The 16,135-nt window shown below is 43.0% G+C and overlaps 1 long non-coding RNA gene across 1 annotated transcript; it reads right to left on the bottom strand.

The window, feature by feature from the left end:
* Positions 1–3,111: 3,111 nt before the first annotated feature.
* LOC111756292 (uncharacterized) lies at positions 3,112–10,464 on the bottom strand. The gene is made up of 4 exons (XR_010040318.1): positions 9,710–10,464; positions 9,271–9,317; positions 8,624–8,721; positions 3,112–5,327 (listed from the first exon to the last, which is right to left on the bottom strand). It is a non-coding gene; the product is annotated as an uncharacterized LOC111756292 (long non-coding RNA).
* Between the last annotated feature and the right edge of the window lie 5,671 nt (positions 10,465–16,135).

The raw sequence follows: 16,135 nt of genomic DNA, 5'->3' as shown, positions 1-16,135 counted from the left end.
TGGCATATATTTTCTTTTATGTACATCGCTCGTAAGGATTCTTTGGATGGGCTGGGAGTTTGAGAAGGTAATTTGGTCTTTGGTTTTGTCATTTCCTGTATTACTATTTTTCAAGTGTTATTCCAAGGCTTCCCCAAGGTATGTTGGAGATCCTCTTCTATGCCCTCAGCTCCTGGGACTCTGGCCACCCAGCTCTCTGGAATGAGAGAGGGTCACTGGCTGTGGAGCAGGCTGGCCCAAGCCCAGCCCCTGGAACTGATGGCACCTGCTCACCCAGAACTCCAAAGTCCTCCAAGCACAGCTGGGAGCGATGAGGCCACTGCAGGCCCAGCCAGGACCCGTTGGGCTTGTCCGGTACACCTGGAAGCCGCAGAGTTACCCATCCGGGACTGAGCAAGGGTCCCAAACTAGCTAGACTCCTGGGGATGCCACTGAGAGCAATTACACCAGGCTGCCCAGCCCTTGGTACCAATGGCTCCCACTTGTCTGCTCAGCACTCCAGAGCACTGCTGGGTGTGGGCAAGCCGCAGCATGCCGCTCAGGACCCAGTGTGCTGGTCCAGGCACCAGGAAGCCACAAGTTCCCTCTTCAGTGCTGAGTGAGGCGGGTTCCCAAACTAGTTGGACTCAGGGGACAGTGCGCGGGGCACTTACACTAGGTACCGAGCCTCTGGAACCGATGGCATCCACTTGCTTGCTTAGAACTCCAGAGTCCGCCAAGCACCACTGGGAGCAGGGAGGCCACTGCAGGCCTGCCCAGCGAAAGTCCCACTTTTTCCAACTATTCCACTTCTAGGTATATTCCCTGAAGAACTGAAAACATCATACCACAGTGATATTATGTGCACCCATGTTTATAGCAGCACAATTTGTAAGAGCCAGATCTTGGAAACAACTTAAATGTCCATCAATTGAGGAACGGATTAAAAATCTTGTAGTGTTTTTATACAATGAAGTATTGCTCAGCTATAAAAATTATCACATTGAGATATTTATAAGTAAAAGGACCAATTTGAGACCATACTTATAAGCAAAATACATCAAACTCATATGTATAAATACTATATATAGTCTCCCTAGTGTGAGAAATGCTGAGTATATACGAGTTTATGGTAATCATGATTCTCCATTATATGCTTTGAAGCGTTATAATGTTTGCATTCATTAGTTGGAATGGTTTTATCCTCATGTGTTTGATTTTATTACCTGTGATGGTATGAACAGCTATTTTGAAGAAGACATTGTAATAGCTAGTGCTGACTTAATATCATCTTGCTCTGAAGTCCTACCATGCTTTTGTTCTTCTTTTTCCATTGGTTCTATCATGTTGTATCTTATTGGATTTTATTGTGTGTGATAATATAAACAAATTCTATGGAAAATCAGATAATATAGTAGCCATTGTTCATTTTCTGCTATTTGGTTGTAAATGCCCTGTAATACTTGCCTTCTCTTGAATGGTGTTATACTACTTTGTTATGTTTGATTCTATTGTACATGAAGTTACACTAAACTGTTTCAAAGAAAGAGACATTATGGTAGTTACTGTTAATTACAGGTTGTCTTGGGGTAAAATGTTGCGTTGCTTACATTGTTCTCTTCTGATCAGCCTTCTTATGTCCTCTTATGTCTTAATCTCTTTAAAATACATTTTTTTAAAAAATAAAAAGAACAAAAAATTAGGTAATAGGAAGTAGGAGATGGATCTCTGTGACACTGAAAGGGGTCCAGAGACCGTGGGGGAGTGGGAAAGGGAAGAAAAAAGAATTAAGACGTGTTATGTTCCTATACAATTCCACACAAGGAATTAAAGATGATACACTACAAGCATGCACTAATAAAAATTTAAAATGAAACCATGTATTCTACTAACACCTTACATATTGTGACTCTGCTTTGGCTATAGTTTTTCCTTTTTCCAAGTCCATACTTGAGATAATGGTTTCTGCTTTGAAGTGTAATTAACAGAATAAATATGAACTACCTCGTAGGGAACAAATCTCTGGCAATTATATACTCACATGCATACTGCAGATTCCATTCACAAATGTCTGGAATCGTCCCATCCATCAAATGACAAAATATTTCCATCACCTTGTAACAATCTCTGTCCCCACGAAATAGTTATTCATGTAGGCATTTATTTAAGTCCCCAGCATCAGATTATGTAGTCATCTGTCTCATTCTGTTTATGTGGATGTACCTCTTTGATGGCTTCAAGAAATGAAATAACACGTGACCTATTATTCTCATTTCACTCACTTGTTATGTTTGAAGATCACCCACAGGACAGTAGACACCTTTCATTACTTCATATGCCTGAGCAGTATTCCTCCCAGAATACCATACTGTCTCCACTCATCCTAGAATAGGAAACCAATTTGTTGTCACCTCTGAGGAGCTCTAAGGAACCCATTATAAATATTTTTCAGGAATTTATAGAATGCATCTGTTTATCTCTCTTGAATATGCATCAGGAAAAGAATACTGCACTCAATATTAGGCTGGTGAAGTTTCTACCATATGCCAGAATGGTATTAGCACTCAATGGGAAGAGGAATGTGTGTGTGTGAGAGTGTGGGTGTGTGTGATGTTTCATAGAGCGGTGCTTACAGGTTTTTCTCAACACTAGGGCATGTGTGCCATTTAATCAGTTGACTTTTTGAAAGTGTCAAAAAACGTAATCCTGGTTACAGAATTTATGTTTCTCAGATAATTCAAAACATCTTTAGTTTCCACCTTTATAAACAAGTTGAGGGTTGTCTTTCTGGAAGTTTGCTGTTATGCCTCCATCTGCACTCACTCTGGAGCCCACAGTGCCCAAAACTTGGTGAGAGGGACCTGGCTTTGAGGTGCAGCTTCTCCTTAAACCTTTACCACACCAACCTCCCCCAGGCAGACAGCAGCTTCAGATGGCCTGCTGCCCTGCTGCCCTGTGTTCAGCTTCTGATCTCTTCCCACATTGACCGCATCGGTTTACATTCCAATCAGCACTGTATGAAGGCTACAATTTCTTCACATCCTCTCTGGTACTAGGCTTACTTCACATTTTCATTACTCAGGACTCCCTAGTGTGCATGAACTGTGACCTAATTGTGGTTTTCTCCCTGCACCTATTTGATTACTAGTAGTGTTTTGAAGCTTCCTGTGCACATTTAGCCTCATGAAAATACCTTTAGAACTACCCAATTTCTCTACCTATGTCAATGTCTTGTTTGTCCTTTCATTGTCATTTATGTATTTTGGATATGAGCGCTTTCTGCAACATGACTTGCACAAGTTTTCTTCCATTATTGGAATTCATTTTATTTGTATACACTTGCAGTACATAATGATTACACTCACGGTGGGCAGTTGACACAGGCATGGGACACATCTTTTTTCATCCCTCACCCCGCCACCCAACCTTGCTACTTCCAGCTCCCGGTCCCCTTCCCATCTTCCCACTTGTTGTAGGACATATTTGCACTATGATGATACTGTCCTTTGATACATAAAAGCTTTTAATACAGTTAATATTCTTATTCCTTTGTTTTTCATGCTTTCCATTTCACAACTAAAACTTGTTATACCTAATGTCAAAGAAATTTACAATTTGAGAATGGAAATGGCAACGAATGAGAACTGGCAACATGGAAAATGGTGGGGCAGTTTCTCTAAATACAGAAAAATATTGTCATCCTTTACCGGCAACCCTACATTTGGGAATACATCCAAAGGAAATGAAATAAGTACATTCAAGAGCATCTGAGACATACATGGGATGGCCTTGGATTTTTTTCCAGGGGGCTGTCCCTTGTGAGTGAGGAACTCCTGGGGTCCCATCCATAAACAGAGTCAGGGGAAGAGATGCCTTGGAGTGCAGGTGTCAGGAAGCTTGATTCACAAAGAAGAGGCAGAGCAGGCAGACAGCTGCAGGGCAGAACACAGTGTGCAGGGTCTCTAGAGGCTGATACCCACAGGCACAGTTCTCCTCAGGGTTTGCTGCTAGATCTTTGTGTGAGCCCCAGGTGAAGGCAGTGGCCTGTCCATGGCTCCACTCCCATTGCACTGGACAGATGCATGTTGAGGAAGAAATGATGCTGCCCCCACTGCTCCATCCAAGCACCGAGTACCCACCATCACAGCAGCAGAATCACAGCTTCACTGGAGAAGCCTTCAGTGGGGAAAGCCCACCTGCTCTTTCTCAGTAGTGTGCACGGTGAGGAAACGGGAATGAACGGCTCACTTTGCCTTCTTCATCAACTTTCCTTTCCTTGCAACTCAGAGTTTCTGTGTGACAAATCATTCCTTGCATGTGTATCTGAAAGGTGCAGAGACCATGGATCTGACTGACCTTCAGCAGTGGTCATCCACCTGGAGCCTGGAGTCACCGCAATTTCTCTGTGCATGTGGGAACTGAAAAGCTAGAGGTTGGATTACACACAAGGCCTGTTTATTGCTGGAATCTTTTTACTGTTGACTAGATCTACATTGTTGTGGACAATACTGCAACATTAACTGCATTCCACATAAAATCAGTCACAAGGATCTATTGGAAGGTTCCCGTAGGCGGTGTAGATAGTTGAGTACCTTTAAAATACCCAACACTGCAATATACATTTAGAGAACGTTACAAAGCTTATGTGATTTTGCAACTTAAAAGATTTTTTACCAACTATCTGGTACTCAGATCTGTTATTAGTCCTAGAAGCCAAAGATGAGCACACGCATTCCCCTCCTTTATGCAACTGCTCACTATGGCCTATGGGAGAAGCGTTGCTCTTTGAGTGCAACAGGGTGCAAACTGCAATACACAGGGGTCTGACAATTCACTACCATAAACACTTCCATCTGTCAATTACTTGACATACATGAATCAGCAGCTTTGGACTTAAAATACACGCACGTATCTGGTAATAACAATAGTTTAGCACTCCTTACTATTTATTGCCTCTTACTGTTTTGGGAAGCACTAACAGAAGACCAATCTAAGCCAGCCTGTAACAAATTTCTCCTGGCAAATCTGATCTGTTCTGTTTGCTGTTAGAATCCATAGTTACTGCTTTACTGGTAAAAGTTCGTGTTGTTTCTGGAATCCATGCAGAGCAATTGTAACTTGTATAGGCTTGGTCACAGGACTCCGGGACTCTGTTATCTGTGCTGAGATGCCCATTGCAGTTAATGCTCACCACCACAGGTCCTCAAAGAAACCATGTGTCCGGGAAGCACCAGGCTCATGTTTGATCCTTTTCTCACTGTGAGGGATGTTTCAGTTAGTGCAGATGTTTCTGAACAAGAGGGCATGTTGAGCAGACAGCCAGGGAATGTCACAGGAAAGTATCACTCCTGAGGAACAAGACCAAAAGGAACATAAAGCCTGTTATCATGGTCATCATGAGTGCGATTCTCATTGACTTTTCCCTGCCATCTCCACGCAGGGGTCACTAACCGAGGGCTTGGACACACTGTGACTCCTCAGATTACATCTGCTATGTCTCAGGCATCTGATGACACACTTAAGACACTTCAAAAGAGAAAAAACAGCCTTCAGATAAATCAATGGACGCCTGGACAGTGTGCTACTTCAGGTTATTTCACTACCTCAATCCCATGGCTCAGAACATTGTCTTGGCTCAACCTCTTGTGATGCAAAACTTCCAAACATGGATAGGAAGAAAGCCAGGTCCAACTACAGGATCGATAATGAGTGCAGCACAGTAGAAATAACACTGCAAATTTCCTAGTCTTAGACTTGATTTCTTAACATTAGAAGTGTTATGTATTCAAATGGAACAAAATGATTCCAAATAAAATGGTTCTGCCACTACCTTGCTTTATCAAGAGGGTGGGTGTAAAGAAAAATATGTTCCCTGCCCCTGCTTCCTGTATAGAATTCTCTGAATGCAAAGTCTAAATCAGAAATATGACATAGCTAGACTTAATCAAAATTATGTCCCATATAACCTGATCATTATTTCCCTATTTCTCAACTGGATATCTTTCAATAAATAATAACATTATTATTTTAAAAAGTATATCTGAGCATGCAAGCTAATAGCAGTCATAATCACGAGAGCCAAGCTTTAAAATCTATCAAAATTCCACATTCACTCAACAGAGGAATACAAGAAAACAGTGTGCTTTATAAATACATAATGAAGTCTTGCTCAGTGACTTTTTAAACATGATATGGAATCTCACCTTTTGCAATAATGTGCATTCAACTGGAAGAAACTAAGCAAAGTAAGTTAAAGAAAGACAAAAACCACAGGATCTCACCAAAAAAAGGAAAAGCACAGTAACTATAGAGAAGTCCCAAGAATAACAGTGGTTATCTTACCTGAGAAGGAAAGAGAGGAAGGCAGGACCAGGCAGGAATGACCAAAAAGCACAAGGTTACAAGTAGACAGGAGAAATGTGCACTAGGGCTCTACCGCCACATCAGGATAAACAGAGCTATTATGAATGGAGCACCTTACACTCCAGAGCAGCTAGCAGAGAGCTTATCATAAAGTTAAGCATAAAGAAAATATTGGTGCACTGGGTGATCAATACACTGACCACCTGTTCTGTTCATTACACAAGGTGAACAAACATCAGTTCATCACGTGGTGCCCATAAAGATATGCCATTAGGCATCAATAAAAATTTAAAAACAATGTTTTATTTGCCTCTGAGTTTTATATTTTTAGTGTTTTTATTAACATGAGTGGCACCTACCAATTGGACTCAGTGTGATATTTCAACACATGCATGCAGCATGCACTGATCAGATCCAGCCCCCTTTATCCACCCTCCCTTTCCATCCTTTACAGCTTCTAGGAATCAGTCCTGTACATTAAGCTCAGACCACAATGTTAAGTGAAGAAAACCAGACACACAGGTTTAAATACCCCTTCTCTTATCTAGGAAACTCAATACATAAATAAAATACAAAATAAAATAGAAAAAAGAGAGAAAAAGTATTGGGATCAGCAATAACAATATCCAAGTGTGTACCATCATTTAGTATAGTGGCTTTATATGTGCTTGTGCTTATTAGTCTGACTCTTAATCTGTATTTATAATTAACTTGATATCTGTACTAATGACAATTAATACGTATTTATGATATTTCACTTCATGCTTATCTTGATAAATGAAATGATGCTGAAAAAATTTTTAAAGAGGGCTAGAAGAAAAGAGGATAGAAATTGAGATGTGTTAAGTACATATACCAATTCCCCACAACGATCGTAATCACTGTATACTGCAAGCTTGTACCAATAAAAATACAGACTTTAAAAAGTGACTTGGCCCCATGAAATTATTTTTCACTCATGATGAAACTGAAGAGTTGTAAGTGTATTAACACCCATGATTATCACTCTTAGAGAAAATGGTGCGAGATGAGAAAGACAAAGGACTTAGAATGATTTGTTTTGTTGGACTTGAATTCAAGTATCAAGTCATAGTTTTTAATACAAATTTTAAAGCATGCAAATTATGCCAACCATATGTACATACATAAACATTTAAATATGTAGCTACATACCAGTATCTCTCCATGTTTATAATATGTGTGTGCACATTTTCACATGGTACTATGTATACATATGCCTATACATGAAGTATACACACATATATCAAACTTGTATCTTGCCAGAAGAAGTACCAGCTTCAGCAACATCCTAAAACATTCTACAAAATATCTGGTCTTCCTGGTTCAAAAATGGTAATTACATGAGAGAAAAAACCTGAAAAACTTCCAGATCAGTACTGAAGGGATTCAACAACTAAATCCAAGACATGATCCTGGACCAGAACATGGCACATGAAAAACGAAGCTATAGAAGAGGTCTTTGTGAAAATCAATTAATTGTGAATGTGGGCTTTGTGTGAGATAATAGCACTGCAAAACACTCTGGTAATTACTGCAAGAAAATGACCCTTTTTATTATGAAAGCCATGTGTAAGGGAGATTGTGAACATAATGCCCATGGTATAGGTATGTATAAAGTGTGAGTATAAAGTAAATGGGGAAAATGTGAATACTGGGCAAGCTTGATTCACATATAGACTGGAGTTCTATCCAGGATTCTTCTGTAAAATTCTCACACAATTCTTCCTTGCATACAAAAATCTTATCAAAAAATTCAAAGAGGAAATAAATAAGCCAGGCTTGATGGTGAATGGCCATAACCCAGGAAGGTGAAGCAGGAGGACCAGGAGCTTCAGATGAGCCTGGCTACATAGTGAATTCCAGGATAGTCTCCACTCCACAGTAAGAGCCTTGTCTCAAAACCCCCCAAAACAAAACCACCATAAAAAAGCAGGGGTAAGGAGAAGAGAAAAATTAAAAGTAAATATACATAAACTGCCTAGTAATAAACCTAAATGAAATGCAGCGCATTTCATGAGAATCACATGTCAAAAGGCTTTCTTTAGAAAGAACTGAGTCAGTTAGTGGCTGTAACACATTCAAAATTGGGAAGAACTGAAAAAGATGCCAGTTTTCCCTGTTCAGAATCTAAAAGTCATTTCAGATGCAATCAGCAACTCCTTTCCTGGACCTCCATTTCCGGGGCATCCATGCTTGTGAAGTTTCCCACACCACGGATCCCAGACAGGAGCTGGGCAGTGAAAATGAGCAAAGCACTCACCCGTGCAGCTGCTGTGGCTTCCAAGCTCCCAAATCCAAGGACACGACACCCTCCCTGCAGCCATCCTGAGTGCCCACAATCAGAGCAGATGCTGTGTACTGAAGGAGGACAGGCTATGGCTGGCGATGTGTGTGACAAGGACACAGGTGACAAGGAGAGGAGAGGCCCAGTGTGATAAAGAAGCGGGGAGCAGCAGCCAAGGGGAAGATGGCTTGAGACTGTTCTCAGGCCCTTTCCTCTTTCCCCCTTGTGCTCACAAGTGCCTTGAATGTCAGGAATTCTAGTTCGTGTGCATCCGTCCTCAGCCTCCCAAGTGAAATGCAAGTTACATCAGGGCAGGGAAATTTGTTTCATTCAGTTAATACCCACAGCACCTAAAGCAGTGATTACGGAGGTGTCCAGCAGGATTTACTAAATGAATGACTCTAACATTCTCACACACACACACACAAAATCTCTCTCTGCACCTGGAGAGACACAGGGGAAAATGATAGTTTATACCTGAGCACACCGACTGAGAAACAGGAGTAGGAATGAGGCTATTTTACTGACTTGTAAAATTGAACCTTTCCTATATATTTATGTATAGTCTAGGGCAGCTCCTCCAAAACAAAGAATCTTAGTGTAAGAGGTAATTAGATGCTTACCTACTGGCTCCAGGAAAAAAGTTGGTGAGATGTCTTATGATCCATTTCTGAAAGCAATTAAAAGGATTAAAAATTCATACATAGAAAAGCCCTGAAAGCCTCTGACTTGCTCCACAGGGTGTGTGAATGAGGACAGGGGCAGAAGTAAAGTTTAGGATTTGTTCCCATCCCGCTATCTGATAAATCTAGTGCAGTCTGGCCTACTCTGAGAGTCTCACCGCCAAGCCTCTGAACCCAACCCCATCCCAGGCCCATCACGCTGTCCACATTTACTACACGTTAACCCAGTAACCCTGGTATCTGGACCACAGCTGACCCCGCCCCCGGACCCCAGAACTAGTCCTGCAAATATCTCAGTTCCCGCCCTCTCATCCATGCTCAGTCAACACCCCAAAACCCGATTGCTGGCCCTGGGCCTCTCCCCCAACTCCATGTCTACCCAGTGGGGGGCCCGTCTTGAATCCACTAAGCCAACTGAAACTTCTGGCCCCTGAGAACAGCTGCGCGGCCGTTGACCCGCCTCCGTCCCCACGCGCGACACCTCCCCTCTCCCTAACTGCCACAGACAGAGCGAGACCGCAAGCTGAGACATAAACGCTTCTGCGCAGAACCGGAAGAGGAAGGCCTGTCATGGGGGAGCAAGCAACATGCCACTCAGCTGTTTGCATTGTCCCCGTGAAAGGGTCCCGGGGCCTGAGTCTGGAGTCCTAAATAAACTGTAGGAACTGTTTAGCATTCAGTACCGGATCTCATCATGACAAGGTTGCAGAGTCTGATGAGAGCATAATATCTGTCTCCAGCCAAATGAGCTGGCAGATGGCCAGATGGAAATCGAAATCGGAAAATCCAGTCAAGGCTGAGCACTTCGTTCACCTTAACTCAGTAATTTTTCTTTTTAAAGTAGTAACTGAGGCCAACAGTAGTGACCTAGATCTGTAATGCCAGCTTGTAGGTGACAAGAGAATCACAAGTTGAAATCCAGCCAGGGCATCTTGGTCACACCCTGTCTCAAATTTAAAGACGAGAAGATCTCAGATTGAAGGCTGGCATCATGGAGTCCTGGGAGCCCTGCCCATACAGAGGCACAGGGATGGGATCCTGGATATAGTGAGAGTGAATATTGGGAACCCAAGATCCTTGCTCTGGTGGGCAGCTTTTGCAGTTTGGGACTTGGAGGTTTGGGGTTTGTCCTGAGTGTCACCTGTGTGGGAGAATGACACTTAATACTTCTGTAAATCTGGTAAAAACGATTCCCTGACAACCTCACTTTCCTCATCTGTGAATTAGGCATAGTCATCCAGAGCCTTAAGCCCTGTATTCTGGCTGGGATGAGATGGACCCTGGTTTCTCATGGAAGCTGTAAGTGTCTGCATGAGGAGGACGTGTGTGCTGTGAGTGTGCATGGTATGTGCATGTGTTATGTACTAGTTGGGCTTTGTACAGACTGGGGGGAGAAGGCTCCAGCCTGTCACAATGTGGGATAACCTGGATTCTTGTGACTTATTTCATCCTCCCCATCTCAGTCCTCCCTGTACCCAGCCTCTGATGAGAAAGCATGCACCAGGAAGGAGACTCATCAGTGAGCTCCTGACATGCTGGTTGCAGGTGAGTCTGAGCTCTTCCAAATCATCATTCATTTACTAAATGTTTCTGCTGTCTTTGCATTGTCTCTGGACTGTGCTCAACTCTGCTGCTTGAAGGAGGTTGGACTCCTGGAGCCTCCAATATGACCAGGAGAGATGCCCTGCATAGCATCACACTGGACCTTCGAAGCAACACAAGTAGACAGGAGGTGAGCACTGAAGTCTGCGCCCTAAGGCTGAAGTGCTAAGCCCTTCCACACATCCTGTCCTCTGTACTTTCTTCCCTGGGTCTGTCAGCCTGTGCCCCCTCCCTGTCTATAATGAGGGGTACTGGATGGAGCCATGAGGTTTTCAATGGTTTAGGACCTAGGGACCTTTCAGCTTGCAGACATGGACTTCTACCAGGAGGAGTGGGCATTGCTCCTCCTCCAGGGATCCCCAGCATTATTGTACAGGGAGGTGATGCTGGAAAACCAAAGGAATCTGGCCTCGCTCAGTAAGCCCAGCACCATCCTGCCTTTTCTTAAATGCACCTCAGGAGGACTTTCATTCATACATTTTTGCTTAGTGTCCATTTCACTCACTCACACATTCCTTCAACAGGCACTCACAAGTTAAACATTCTAACCCTTTCCCTCAGGAGAATTGATTAGACTCCCTTCTGCTCAGGCTGAGCAGGATTTACAGAATAATGTGCCCAGGGATCTCACTGGAATACGCAGACAGACAGAGACTGCATCCTCCTCCCCTCGGGGTGCTATGTGAGCTGCTCAAACATGAAGCCAGGGATCCTCCTCCAGTCCTCTGAAAGGACTCAAAAAATCTTGAAATGCACCTTCCTGTCAAGACCTGGGGAGGACCTCGCTCCATCCAAGAGTGCCATGACAAGTGACCAAACAGGTTCAGCATGCTTGATCTTCCCAGCTGATGCCCCAGAGGCTACAGCAATCAAAAACACCAGAACAACAACCAGAATTTGAAGACAGATTTATTTAAGTCAGCAGGCACTGATGGGAATCATTCCCAAAATATCTGGTGGTCTAGGGCTTTTTTGGGATAAGCAAGAAGGAAGTACAGAGGCAGAGTGGGTTGTTAACTGGAGACTGCTTCTCACAATATGCATCATAGTGACCAGCTATGCTTCGCAGTGACCAGCTGTAACCAGAAGTATTACACAGGCAACTAACAATTGGTAACAGATCTTCTGTTACAAGAGGTGAAGGGTCTGAAAACTTACCATTTTACACAGAACAGGAGAGGAAAGGTACTCATATAAAAGGCATTTGGACAGATACTAATAAATTGGATGGCAACAGCTATCTTGCTCCGAGGAAACCAGTTTGGCTGGAGTAGAACAGGGGAGTGGTGATGAGGGAAGGGTGGAGATGATGTCATTGCAGATGTGACTGTGTGCCTCATTGTGTAGGGATACATCCACTATCATGGTTTTCCTTATATTTTCAGTGCACTGAAATATCAGCATCCCAGCAGGAAACAGTTGATACTCTAGGTAGGATATTTGGGATATAATTTTCATAAAGGGCTTCATTCACTGTGGACAGAATGTGGGGAGACCACAGAAGGTAGCCAAGGGTTTCTTACCCTTCCTCAGACACTGCTATTCCCAGTTATGCGGCACTAAGATTCGGAGGCAGACTTAATTGGGACCACAGCTTTGTATTGCAGAACAAAATGACGGCACACACAATTTGAAGGAGAAAGTTTATTTTGGCTCTTGGTTTTAGAGGTTTGCCTCACAGCAGCTAGGAAATGGTAAAGGCAAGGAAGAGAAACATTCCAAAGGCATACCCAAGGGCCCTTCCCTCCACCTAGGGCCTGCCCTCTCTAGTCACCCATTCTGTGATGACCTCACTGGTGAATCGATCCATTGATGAGATCAGTGCCACATTATCTAATCACCTCCCAATGCCGCCCCCTCCCTGAACATATGAGCCATTTGAAGATCACATTTATCCAAACTGTAACATTCTTGTCCTGGCCCCCAAGGCCTCCTGTGCATTTTGTTATGGAAAATGAATTCAGTCTATGCCAAAGTGTTGCTAAAGTCTCAAAAATTTTCAACATTTCTCAGAAGCCCACGTCCAAAGTCTCCTCTGAGACTTAAAGCAACTCTTACCCGTGAACCCCTGTAAGATTCCAGATGTGTGATACATGCTTCCAATGTAAAACAGCCAGTAAAGGGGCTGGGGATTTAGCTCAGCGGCATAAGCGCCTGCCTTGTAAGCAGGCAGTCGTGAGTTCAATCCCAGGTACTGATTTAAAAAAAGAAAAAGACAAAAAAAAAATCCAAAATAGCCAGTAAACTTGATACCTAGTGTCAACACTCTCACTCCAAAAGGGTTGAATGTAGGGCAGAAAAGAATTGGATAGAAGTAGGACCAAAGTCTGATGAGGCAAACATTAAATCTGGTAGCTCCATGACCAGCATCTGTATACAAGGTGACAATATATAAACCCCAAAGGCCTTATGTGGTCCAGCCTCTGTGACCTTGCCAGTTGCAGCCCACACGGCCCCTTGAACTGTCTGTGTTCCTTACCTCCTGGCCCACATTCCACATTCCTAGCATCCTTAGCCACAGGGGTCTCCATCGCAGCTTTGGCCTCATTCACATGGCTTCACACATCAACCTCTCAGTTGCTCCTGCAGGGATTCTGTTACATATCACCCTCCTGTGCTGTAGAAGTCACTTTGCCATCACTGAGACAATACTGACATCCACAACTAAAAAGAGGGGGGTTTCTTTCATGTCATGTTTTCAGTCCATGATTGGCTGCCTCCAAAACAGAAATGGCCGGGGGAAAAAATAGTAGAGGAAAGGGTTCCCACAGTAGCCAGGAAGAAAAGAGACAAAGGAGAATCCAGGGCCAAGAATACACCTTTCCAAGTGACAGATCCAGTGACCCACTCCCAACCAGACCCCAGCCACTGACATCACACTCAGCCACTGAGCTTGTCAGCGGATCCCTACTGTGACACAGCCTGAGAGCTTCAGTCTCCTGCAAATTTTTCGTGCATGGACAAAATGTAGACAAATTCTTTTCCAGAATGTAACATGAATGGCCTCTTGTCTGACTTCTACTTGTATCCTTATCCACATGTGGAACCTCATGAACACAATCTGTTCTCATTCTACGGGCATTCTGCTCCTCTAAACTTACCCGCAAGATTATCCATTCACCTCCACTTGCCACATTCTAGAGCTTCTCTAGCATGCATCTCTAAACTTTTCCAAATTCCTCCCACAAACTGAAGGCTTCTGAATCACATCACTGGCCATCCCATCATCACAGCCAACAATCCCACTTCTCTGGGGTTGTATTAGTCAGCTTTGCACTTCTGGAACAAAATACCTGACTTCCATGGCTTAAAGGAGCAAAGACTGATTTGGGCTCTTGATTTCAGATGTCTTGGTTCATGGCTGCAGGCAACTTCAAGGTAGAATCATATGGTGGAAAAGCATGGCACAGGAAAGCAGGATACTTCATCTCAAAGAGAAGGCAATCAGAGAGCAAGAGCATGGGGGAAAGGCAAGATATGATTAAACATGTCTCCTCCCCTCCTTCCTCCATGACCTACTATCTCCAACTGGGTCCACCTCCTCATAGCCCATTCAGCTCTGAACTCAATAGATCAATCCATTGATGAGCTGAGATCCCTCAGGACTCACTGACCTTCCTAAACCCCACCTCTGAACTCCACTGCAATGCAAATCGAGCCCTCCATACATGAGTCTTAGGGGGACTCTTCATACTGAAACTGAAACACTAACCAAGAGATCCCTCTGTGACTAAGTATAAGAGATGATGGAAACCAAAAAACAGAAGACCCAACCCCCTACACACTCAAAAAGAAAGGAGCTTTTCAAACACCACATCATTTGCACCCTACTCAAATGTCCTGTGTCTTCACAAGACTATGTACGTGTAACTCCAACGATGAAGCCCCTAGAAAGGCAATGTCCAGAGCAGCAGTGGGCAAACCATAAAGCTTTCCAAGGAAAGTGACACTAGATCCCCAGAAAACTGGTCTTTCCACAGTCATAAAATAAGGATTGATAAAAGCATCAACAAACAGGCACTGAACCAGCTCAGCAGGGCTTTGACCAGCCTGCACCAACTTTCCAGTTTCCTGCCATGCTCAGCCAGTTCTGGGGAATTGGGCCTGCCTGCCTATGCCCTGAACTCTGGACTGGGCATCCTGAGATGAGTGTCCCCGTACCATCCTGAGCCCTTGGAAGGAAGTTTAAGATCATTGCTCACACCAACCAGGTAACTTTGTGGTTTCCTGCCACACTGGACTGGCACAGCAGGGTATGGCCCTGTCTGCCCCACCTCCAGTGACCCTCTCTTGATTCAGGGAACTGGGCAGCCAGAGTCCCAGAAGCTGAGAGCATAGAAGAGGATTTCCAACAGCCCCAGGAATGCCTTGGAATAACACTTGAAACAGAGATATACAGGAAAGTGACAAAATGGAAGACCAAAATACAATCTCAAACCTCCAGCCCATCCCAAGAAGCCTTAGGAGCTATATACATAGAAGAAAATATATACCATACACCTGAAATAATAGCAACTGAAATAAAAAAGCAACTATGGGAAGCTTTAAAGGAATTCATACTAGAAATAATCTCCCAGGTAAAAGAACAAATGATAAAAGAAATGAAAGAGATGCTCAACATATCTAAAGAAGAGAAAGTCAAAAAATTGCAAGAACTAAACAAAAAGAATCCCTGGATGAACAATATGAGAAACAAAAAGAATACATGAAGCAGATGCAAAGAGATATACAGGAAAACAAAAATTCCATTAAAAGTTGTAAAAAAAAAAACTCCTCAATAAAAGTGAAGATAGAATTTCAGACCTCAAAGACAAGATTGCACCAAGTGAACAGGAAAGTAAAAATCTTTTTAAAATAACAAGGAATCAGGAAATAACAATTCAACAGCTGCATGATGCAAAGAAAAACAACATAAGTTTGCTAGGGATAAATGAAAAAGAAGGGGACAACATAAAGGATATCAAGGATATTTAGAGATTAATAGCTGAAAATTTCCCAAACATGAAAATGGAAAATTACATCAGGATCAGGGAAGCATATAGAACTCCAAATAGCCATAACAAAAATAAAACTACACCCAGACATATAATAATCACCATCTCAGAAATCCAACATAAGTATAGAATATTAAAAACTGTCAGAAAAGACAGATCACTTATTAAGGAAAACCTATCAGAATCACAGTAGACTTCTCAGCACAAAC

Source organism: Cavia porcellus, unplaced genomic scaffold, assembly GCF_034190915.1.
Source record: "Cavia porcellus strain 051 isolate PalLab524CR breed Dunkin Hartley unplaced genomic scaffold, mCavPor4.1 scaffold_17, whole genome shotgun sequence".
NCBI classification, from domain to species: domain Eukaryota; kingdom Metazoa; phylum Chordata; class Mammalia; order Rodentia; family Caviidae; genus Cavia; species Cavia porcellus.
This window is presented reverse-complemented; position numbering and strand designations above follow the sequence as displayed.